The sequence below is a fragment of the Triturus cristatus genome, chromosome 4_2 (genome assembly GCF_964204655.1).
Source record: "Triturus cristatus chromosome 4_2, aTriCri1.1, whole genome shotgun sequence".
NCBI lineage: Eukaryota > Metazoa > Chordata > Amphibia > Caudata > Salamandridae > Triturus > Triturus cristatus.
This window is the reverse complement of record NC_140586.1, coordinates 882054328-882063460: the sequence shown is the minus strand read 5'-3', so window position 1 is coordinate 882063460 and position 9133 is coordinate 882054328. Positions and strand designations below refer to the sequence as shown.

Genomic DNA, 9133 nt, shown 5'->3' with positions numbered 1-9133 from the left:
CACATGTACAGATATGGGAGGAAGCAAAATTAACTATTTTGATTTTTCTATCACTCGGTGTAAAGCAAACAAAAAGATGAAGCCTTTTGTCTATAAACTGTAAGAGTGAAGCCGAAAAGAAGTTCACGAAAACTCGCTGCGAAATGGTTCTCTCTCTCTTCCAACTACAAACTGTTTACCGGCAATCTAGAGTTACTTTAATTTGGAGCTCTTTATCACTCTTCCCTTTTCTCCTCTCCCCTGCATGAAGGTTCTTGCGATGTCACCATCTCACCACCATTGGATCTAAAGCGTAGAGAAGGCCGTTTTGACTCAATTTTGTCTGTAGTCATGCAACAAGCACTTCATTTTTGTTTATTTACATTATTTACGTTAATGCACAAATCATCACCATAGCTAACTTAGTACATGAAATATGGGGTTCGTCCGAAAACCAGTCTGAATTTAGCACTTGCAATTGCCAAAGCCAAAGGAGGCACCACAATTGGACCAGATAAATATTTACTCTGCAAGGTAGCCCCGCCGAGAACATGTTGGAAGAAGCATGGCCAAGCAGTGCATTATTATTATTTATTTATTTTTTAATTTTATTTATAGGTTTTATATAGCGCTAGCTAGACCCGAAGGTATCAGAGCGCTTTACATATAATTCCAGGCCGTTCCATAGAAGTACATATCAGTATACAGATCAAAACATAAAGGTGCATCCAAATAAACATATCAAGGAAATCGTTATGCAGTCAAGGTGGTTACAGGACATTGTAACAGTACAAGTTTATGGTGTGAATGACAAAAAGGAAGCTGAAAACATCAAAGCTTAGTTAGATTGAGTATAAAAGTATTTGTTAAGCAGAAGGTATTTAAGGTCCCGTTTGAAGCATGGAAAGGATGGGTTACAGCGAGGATCTCTTGGGAGTGTATTCTAGATCCTAGGAGCATTTCCGGAGAATGAGCGAGTCTGTAAGGATTTCTTTTCCAGTTTGGGAGGGATGAGAAGAAGTGAGTTGCAGCTTCTCAGAGCACTGGCTCTTCCTGCTTTGGAGAGTTTGGAACCTAGGTAGTTTGGGTTATGGGTGTGAAGGACTTTGTGGGTGATGCAAGCAGTCTGGAAAATACATCTACCTTTGATGGGAAGCGCTGAGGTTCTTGAAAGCCGGCGTAATGTGCTCAAATCGTTTAACACCTGTTAGTAGCTGGGCAGCCATGTAGAGAACTGTTGTAAGGGGGGCAAGGTGCCATTTCGGAGTTCCTTTGAGGAAGGCGTTGCCATAATTCAGTTTTGCACTACCATCTTAAAATCATCTGGTGGAATAAAAGGTTTGATTTTCTTGATATTTTTAAGAGTGTACAGCGCTCCTTTGACTAAGTTGTTGGTGTGGTCTTTCATTGACAGGTTCTTGTCCAGAGTTAAGGGCGTCCAAGTTAGTGAGCCAATCTTGGATTGGAAGAGGTTTTTTGGTGGGAGAAAAGTAGTATTTCCATTTTGTTGAGGTTCAACTTTAAGTGGTTGGTGTTAAGCCAAGATTGTATCTTGATTAATGTATCATTCAGATGAATGATGTCACTCGGTGATTTAATATTGTAGTAAAGTTGGGTGTCATCGGCATAAAGGTGATATTTTAACCCTGCTTGGTTCAAGATAAGAGTAAGGGGTCCCATGAAGAGCTTGAAAAGAGAAGGGGAGAGAATTGATCCTTGGGGTACATTATGGGGAACTGGTGTTGGTTTTGAGAGATAGTTGTTGATTTTAATTTGTTGCGAGCGATGTTGTAGGTACGAAGTGAACCAACTAAGGACTTTGCCATTGATACTACTGCGGTTCTTGAGGGTCTCAATTGAAGCTGGGTGGTTAACAGTATCAAAAGCTGTGGATAAGTCAAGTAGGATTAGGAGACATGTGTCACCTTCATCCAAGGATCTGCAAATGCCATCCGCGATATTTAGCACAGCAGTTTCTGTGCTACAGCCTTTCCTGAATCCTGACTGGAAGGTGTCAAGGAGATGGAATTGCTCAATATGATGACTGACTTATAGAAGGACGCATTTCTCCAATGTTTTGGCTAGGAACGGGAAGTTGGTGATAGGTCGGAGGCTATTGAAGTCATTGGGGTTAGTCCCTGATTTTTTCAGTATGGGTGAGATGTGGCCTAGTTGGAGGGAGTCAGGTACAAGACCTGAGGAGAAAGAAGAGTTGATGAGTTTTGTCCAGAATGGGGCAATGATATGGTTGAGGCTTTGTACTAATGTGGATGGGAGGAGATCATTTGAGTGGGAAGTGGGCTTCAAGTTTGCAATTATATTGTAGACTTTACTCTCTGTCATGGGTTTGAAGTCAGACCAATTAGCATCATTTTTCAATTGACTGAGATAGGAGTTGACTATAGTTTTTCTTGGGTCCATTTAGTCAATTGCAAAATCTGGGGTGGGAGCAACCATTGGGGAAAGTAAGTCAACGGGATGGATTGGTAAGGAAGACGGATTTTCAACTAGGCTGATGAAGTGCTCAAATTTTGCTACTTCTCAGTAAAGAAGTTGGCAATATCTTCACAACGTTCGTAAGTGGCTGTTGTTTCGTGAGGGGATGTAAGGGAAGTTTGCCGTTTGATCAGGTTGAAGAGCGCCCTGTGTCTGTTCTTAGCTCGATCAAGTTGGTTACGAAAGAAGGTGGCTTTTTCTCTAAAGATGTGTTTCTTATAAGAAAGCCATGCAGATCTTAGGAGTGTGAGGTGCATTGTAGAGGGGTACTGTCTCCATATTTTTTCTGGCTGTCTTAACTGACTCCTTTCATTGTTGCCATTGGTGTTGAACCACGATTTCGATTGTAATTTTCTAGATTGTTTTAGTTTGAGCGGCGCCACTTGGTCGAAAACATCAGTCATCGTTGTGTTGTAGTGGGTGGTGAGGTCATCAGCGGTGATATTGAGAGGTTGATAATGTAGTTGGGACCCTGGATTCCAATTCAGTTATAGGGATTTGTTTGATATTCCTAGCACAAACGTGTATGTTTGTTGGAAGGGACTGTGTGAGATCTGAGGTGGGTCTTGATCTTGAACAGTATGAGATGGTGGTCGGACCAGTCGATAGGTTTGATGGATTGAAGGGAGATCAGCTTCTTTTTGCTGATTATAGCATCTAGAGTGCACTTTTGCAATGGGTTGGTTCATTGCAGAATTAAAGCACACTTTTCAAAAGGGCTAAAAAGCCACACGTTTTATAGGTATTCCCAAGAGTATTTCTTATATTTGTGCCTGCTACACAGTTATGGAACTGGATTTCTACATGGAAGATATTAATATTGTGAGCTCAAAACATAAATCTGAATGAGTAGCAGCACCATATTGCTAAACACCAGTAGTGTTCCATTAGAAACATTCTTTCTCGGTCCAGCGACATTGCTCAAGCACCAATAAATAATTACAATAAAGACCGTCTTTTTTAATGGGCGAGTTGGGCATGGGCCCAGGGCACCAATTTTTAGAGGGCCCAGTGATCTGTCTGCACGAAGGGTTTGCATGCAGCAGTCTTCTTCTGACTGGGCTCCAGTTATTATTCACTAACTGCTTTTCTCTTTTTTTTTTGTTTTAATATGCTACAGGCACCATGTTTAGCACCTATTAACTCCTGCAATAACCTGTGAAGTTGGCCACCCAGTCAACCCTTTCCTCCCTCCCAACATGAAGTACTCAAGCCGCTTGTTTGGAGTATTTAAAGTAACGAGCTGTAAAGCAGAGCACAGAGGGCACACCCCTTTTATACCTCGATGAACTTTTTTGCAATTTTTATTTAGCGAAAACTAGCTTAGGTACATTACGTGACTTGCCCAGAATCACAAGGCTTTGAGCTGAAGCCAGGACTTGTTTTTAAACGTCCTGTTACTCTCGTCCTCCCCTCCTGTTTTCACTGCCTGTGATTGCTTGTAACATCCTATGTAGAGGTCTGTGGTGCACGCATTGATTTACCACAAACGTTGATGTCTTTTATGGCTAATGTAATGTATAATGTGCTGCATGGATAAACACTTATAAGGTCCCAAAAACAAGACCTATTGGATATGCCACTGCTTTTTGTATTGTGCGCCTTAAGACCGCCCAAGTCTCGGACTAGCGTTCTGTTACCATCTCAGCTGGTTTTTAGATGGCAACCCTATCTGTCGCATCTTAAAATTCAGGCCTTTCCTGCACACAAAATGCTTGTTTGTGTGAAATGCATTCACGACTGGAGACTGTAAGCAGATGTTCTGTTAGTGACCAGCAGAGGACGCGCCTCACCTGCTAATGAAATCTCCTGAGCCCATTGTATCAAAGGGAGAAGGGCTTCCTCTTCCTGGTCAGCAGCGGCAGAGACAGCACCAGTGGTGTTGATCTTGACATCATTTCAGGTCTCTCTTCAGCCTGCTACAGAGGAAGAACCCCCTGCTTGTCTGTGCGGGTATCTTCAATTTCAGACCCTCACAGGCGCCCTTGAGGCCCCAAATCTGCACCTGCCCCACTTAAGCCCCAGGAGACGAGAGCCGAGGATTATCTGCATAGGTTTCTGCTCAGGTAGGAGATTGTCAGCACCTTCTGCTGTGTTTGCAGAAATAGACTGAATAATTCTGGAGGAAATCTCTGCCAGGAGCCGACTGAGCTGGGCTCTTCTATCCGGAGACCTCTGGGGGGCTTTCCAACCGGCCCTGGGGGTGTTTGTGTTCATCCTTTGTGTTAAAGAGGGGAATCTGTGCACACTGCAATTCATCTTCCTGCGTTGTGAGAAAAATGTGCACATACATTGCAATGCATCTTACTGCACTCTGGCTGATCTGTGCACACAGCACTGCTTTATACAGCACTGTGAGGAATCTGTGCATGCTACTCTGCATATTACTGCACTGTGAAGAATCTGTACATGCTGCACTGCTTTTTAATGCACACGCCAAGCACACAGCTCTGTCTCGTATGCACTATGAGAAATCTGTGCACACTGCACTGCTTTTTACTGTACTATGAGTAGTCTCTGCACTGCTTTTTACTGCACTGTGAAGAATCTGTGCATGCTGCACTGCATTATACTACAATATGAGGAATCTGTGCACACTGCACTACACTTTACTGCGCTGTGAGAAATCTGTGCTCATTGCACTGAATCTTACTGCACTCTGGCGGATCTGTGCACACAGCACTGCTGTGAGGAATATGTGCATGCTGCTTTGCATATTACTGCATTGTGAAGAATCTGCACGCTGTACTGATTTTTACTGCACTATGAGGAATCTGTGCACACTGCACTGCTACTTACTGCAATATGAGGCGTCTCTGCACTGCTTTTTACTGTATTATGAGAAACCTGTGCACACTCCACTGCTGTTTACTACACCGTAAGAAATCTGTGCACGCTGCACTGCATCATATTACAATATGAGGGACCTGTGCACACTGCACTGAATCTTAATACACCGAGAAATCCAAACAATAAGCACTGCTTTATACTACACTATGAAAACTCTCTACACACTGCATCTTAATACACTAATTAATCCGTTCACACCACACTTTTTTTCTGTGTGATGGGAACATATGGGCTGCACTGCTTTTTGCTGCACTGACATCTGTGCACACTGCACTGCTGTTTGCTGCGCTTTGTGTACTCACTGCATTGCATTTACTAGCATGTGATGAAGCATTGCATGCTGCTGTTTGCTGCACTGTGCGAAATAAGTGCATACTGCTCTACTGTTTATGACCCCTTGAGAAATAAGGGCACGCTGCACTGCTTTTTACTACACTAGGAGAAATCAATGTACACTTTAGAGCTGTTTACTGCACTATGGGGAATCTATACACACTACGCTGCTGTTCAGCATGAGACATGTGCTCAGTGGATTGTACATTCTGAATTGCTGTTTAATGCACTTTGAGAAATCTTTTAACACTACTCAGATTTTTTTGCACAATAAGAAACGTGTGCATACCTCATTGCTTTTCTGCTATACTGTTAGAACACTATTAGCGCCCTGCACTGCTTTTTGCTGTACTACGACAAATCATGAAACATATGTGCACTGCATTGCTTTTTACTGCACTTGGAGGTATTTGCAGCTTAAACAGGAAATCTGTGCACAGTGCACTGCTTTTTAATACACTAAGAAATCTGTGCACGCTATACTGCTTTTTAATATACTTTGAGAAATGTGTGCACACTGCACTGCTTTATACTGCACTGTGAGAAATCTGTGCACACTGACTGCTCCGTGTGGAGAATTTACAGTGCACTGGTTTTTTATAATCCAATAAGGGAGGACTTCCAAAAGAAGAAATGTGTGCATGCTGCATTCATTTTTACTATACTATGAGAAATGTTTACAGAAAAGGTAATCTGTACACAGTGCACTGCTTTATGCTCACTTTATATGTGGAGCTTGCAAAAGAGGAAGTATCTGCTGTAGGTCAGTCCAAATTTACCTTAAAGCGACGTGTCATCAGGTGCTCTCGTCCCTCCAGTTTAGGGTGGCCCCATCTGCTTCTGTATTTCAAAAGGTCATGACGAAAATGTTCAAGAACATCTCAAATGTAGCAATATTTCAGGATGACATCTTGATATTTGCTGATACGAAAGACGTGTTGAAAGAGTGCTGTCCACCTTGGAATCCAGTGGGCTTACTATCGGAGAAGACAAATGTATCTATGGAGTAAATTAAGTTGAGTACCTAGGCCATGTGTTGACATCTGATGGGGTTAAACCCAAACTGAGCTTTCTTGATGCCATTGTAAATGCACCGCATCTGACTGATAAAGACCAACTGTGGTCTTTTTATAGGTCTGTGTGAATTCTATGGAAAGTTTTATAAAAAAAATTGCAGACCTGCCTAAATGCTTTAGGCAACAGTTAAAAACAGATGTAGAAATTGAATGGTCTGCAATATGTCAACAAAGTTTTGATCACATACAACAAAGTATTATCTCTGCTCCCGCACTACAGTCGTGTGTGGAAAGATAAAAAAATGTTGTGACTGTGGATGCTAGTGCGTATGGCATGGGGCCCGTTTTGCCACAGATAACGGATGGCAAGAAATTCTCTATTGGGTTTGCTTCCAGAAGAACAAAAGAATTTCAAACAAGATATTCTGTAATAGAAAAAGAAATGATGACGTGTTTGGGGTGTTGACAAGTTTAAATATGGCTGGGAAGAAACTTTTGTTTAAGGACAGATCACAGACCACTCGTTGATATTTTGTCTGGAACAAAATTAAGAACACCATGGCCAGATTATCTATCAAATTATTAGTTATGTTTAAGTGTGATATACATTGCAGGAAGAAAGAACATTATAACAGACGTTCTGTCTCAGTTACCAGTTGAAGAGATTTGTGTGAGGTGGATGTACAGGAAGAAATTGAGGACTGTATCATTGCCAGAGTTCAAAATCTGGTCATTTGCTCCGATATGATGGGATTGTGTGATTGGTTGAGGGAAGGTGCTGAATTGATAAAGGTCATGAATTTTGTGAAATTTGGGTGGCCAAGGTAAAAAACTTTGCAGTCTTACTGGAAAGTGGTGGATGAGTTAAGTTTGGAAGGAGGATTATTGGTAAGAGGTGATAAGTTGACATACGACGTATGTCTGAGTTTACTACCCACCCACCCTCCCCTCCCCTGCCTCACCCCACCGCCCCGCAGCATGCCCTATGGATGCCACCACTGCAGCTCAAGTAGGCCATCTGGGTATAAGTGCCACTAAGCATAGGATAAGAAATGATTTCTGGTGGCCGGAGTGGATGTAGAGGTAAAAGGATTAGAGGGAAATTTTGCACAATGCTGTTTGTTTATTTATTTAGAGATTTATATTTAGGTCAGCCTATACCCGAAGGTATCATCTCGCTTTACAAGTAGTGCACATAGGATAATATGAGATACATGTGAGGTTACTTGTAGGTCAAATGCAGTTAACGGGAGGTATATGCAAAACATTGTTAAAATAGTGAGAACTCATAAGCGGAGTACATAACAATACAGCAAAAGGTAATGCTGTTACACAATGCAGCAAAAAGGTAATGACTTTATTGCTAAAGTAGGGACTGACTGGGTCAGGAGACTACAACGGAGTCTGTAGAGTAGGGCAAGGTCTTTGAGAAATGTAGATAACTTGTATGAGAGTTGAAGCAATTGTTAAGTATCAGAGAATTAAGGTCTCATTTAAAGCAAGAACAGAAGGGTTGCATCATAGAAGAAATGAGTTGGAACTTCTCAGTGCCTGGCATCTAACTGCTTTGGAAAGTTAGGTTTCTTTGTATGAAGGGCTTTGTGGTGATACAGGCGATCGGGAAGTTGCATCTTCCTTCAATGGGAAGCCAGATGAGACTCTTAAGTGAAGTTGAGATGTGATCAAACCGCTTTATTCCTCTGAGTCGTCTGGCTGCCACATTAAGAGTGGCTTTCAGGGGTGCAAGGTGAAGTTTGGAGTACCAGTGATGATGGCGAGTTTAAAGAGGATGAGCAATTGCACTACAGCCTTAACGTCATTGGGGGGGGGATAAAAGGTTTGATTTATTTGAGGTGTTTTAGTGTGAAAGGGGCTCTTTTAGCTTAATTGTTGTTGTGCTCCTTCATTAGCATGTTTCTGTCAAGGGTGATACCCAAGGATTTTACGGAGTTGGAAAGTGAAAGAGAGCAGTTTAGAGGGTTCAAGTTCTTGAGCCATTCTTGGATTGGTAGAGGATTGTTTGTAGGGGACAGGAGTAGCAGTTCAGTCTTGCTGAGGATCAGTTTCAGGCAGTTGGAACTTAACCAGTTTTGTATTTTGTTTAGTGTGGCTTTCAGGTGGAGGATGTCTCTAGGTGACGTTATTTTGTAGTAGAATTGTTTGTCGTCTGCATATAGGTGATATTTGACCTCTGCTTGTTTCAGAAGAATTGTGAGGGGTTCCTTGAAGAGATTAAATGGAGCAGGAGAAAGGATTGAACTTTGAGGAACACCTTGTGGTGCTGGAACAGGCTTCGAGAGACAACTGTTGATTTTTATTTATTGAGAACGATGTTGCAGGTAGGATGTGAACCATTTTAACACTGTGCTATTGATACCAGTGAGAGTCTTGAGTAAAGCTGCAAGGTTTACCTATCAAAAGCCGCTGGTAGGTCGAGTAGGATAAGGAGGCATGAGTCA

General features: G+C 42.1%; 1 protein-coding gene across 5 annotated transcripts in view; it reads left to right on the top strand.

The window, feature by feature from the left end:
* The first annotated feature begins 4323 nt into the window (after positions 1 to 4323).
* The window catches only part of LOC146835324 (uncharacterized), an 84856-nt gene continuing 80046 nt past the window's right edge, over positions 4324 to 9133 (top strand). For 3 of the 5 annotated variants that reach the window (XM_085602907.1, XM_085602905.1, XM_085602906.1), the window contains exon 1: positions 4342 to 4541. The gene's annotated coding sequence lies outside the window, so the exon portion shown is untranslated. Of the gene's footprint in view, positions 4542 to 9133 lie in introns of all 5 variants that reach the window. The other 2 variants (XM_085602904.1, XM_085602903.1) reach the window with 1 other exon arrangement.